At 39.5% G+C, this 1,406-nt stretch overlaps 1 pseudogene; it reads left to right on the forward strand.

Moving 5' to 3' along the window:
* The first annotated feature begins 278 nt into the window (after positions 1 to 278).
* LOC101570385 overlaps positions 279 to 1,406 on the forward strand; it is a 73,452-nt pseudogene continuing 72,324 nt past the window's right edge.

Here is a 1,406-nt window from a genome sequence, read left to right on the forward strand (position 1 = left end):
CTTTTCAATGTTTCTTTCCCTTCATATAAAACTTTCTTTTTCATTGTTGCATTAAAAACCACCAACTTCCTCACTGAGTATTGATAATGAGAAAAAAAAAAAAAAAAAAACATGTAAAAACTTTTTGCCCCAGTGATCACACTTCACAAGTCATTTCCTTTCCTAAGATTATATATGGTAGAATGGATAAATTTTCAGATTTTGGTATGGTGACTGCTTTCAAATTTCTTCCTTTTTCCAAACAGGAAAGCAATAGAAGAACTGCTGAAGGAGGCAAAACGTGGGAAAACTAGAGCAGAGACAATGGGACCGATGGGTTGGTAAGTTCTTGAATGATCGTCCTTAAAACTTAAAAAAATATTTAAGAGGGCTGGGGAGATAACAGTGACATAAGTGCCTGCCTGGCAAGCGCAACATCCTGAGTTTGAACTCTGGTACCAAAAAAAAAAAAAAAAGTAGGAAAGAAAAATATTTTTTAAAAAGTCTTGGGCAAGGGAGATAGCTCACAGGAATAAGTGCTTGTCTGAGGAATAAGTGCAGGCAAGGTCCTGAGTTCAATCCCTGGTACCACCAAAAAAAAGATAAAGTCTTGAGTGAAAGGAGTGTAAACCTCCAATGTCAAGGAATCAGCCATAAGTGACTGTGGAGCAAGAACACTGCTCAGAGCTCAGTCCTATAGGTGGCAGGGTGTATGCAAGAATATGTTGATGGTTTATCATCCCTTTGGTTCACAAATCCCCAAAACAGTGTGGTACTGCTGTGCCCAAAGACAGTGTTAAATCAGTGTTCATTGTTCGAGAGTTTTCTATTTTAGTTATAGTACTTAGTAATATAGAATTTATTTCTTTTATTGATTTTAACTATAATATTTTGCTTTTTTATGTATTTGGTTATTACACAGTCTCACTACACAGCTTGAACTCGTGATCCTCCTGCTTTCAGCCTCCCCAGCACTGGGATTATAGGTGTGTGCCACCATGCCCAGACTCAGGCCAGCTTGGCCTACCCTGAGGGTGGGGCCAGTGCAGCATGTGATGCCCAGGCTCGAAACATGGTCCCTGTGCTTGCCTAAGCTTGCCAGGTGCTTTAGTCCACTGAGCTATCTCACCAGCTGTATTTTGCTTGTATACAATTCTGCCATGTAGAATTAAAGTTTGCCTTTGCGGTTCGCATACAAAATATAAACAAAGGGAGAATTTAACTCTAAGAACTAATTGTACTCTTTCAAGCAAAACTTTATCAGTAACATTCGCATTGAATAAACATTCTGATTTTAGATCTTTTATCTACAACTAAAATTTTACTATAGGGGCTGGAGAGATGGCTCAGTGGTCTAAGGCACCTACTTAGAACAAGCTTGGCAAAGCATCAGGGACCGCGGTTCAATCCCCCAGCACCACATGCCA

Source organism: Octodon degus, unplaced genomic scaffold (genome assembly GCF_000260255.1).
Source record: "Octodon degus isolate 3935 unplaced genomic scaffold, OctDeg1.0 scaffold00038, whole genome shotgun sequence".
Taxonomy (NCBI): Eukaryota; Metazoa; Chordata; class Mammalia; order Rodentia; family Octodontidae; genus Octodon; species Octodon degus.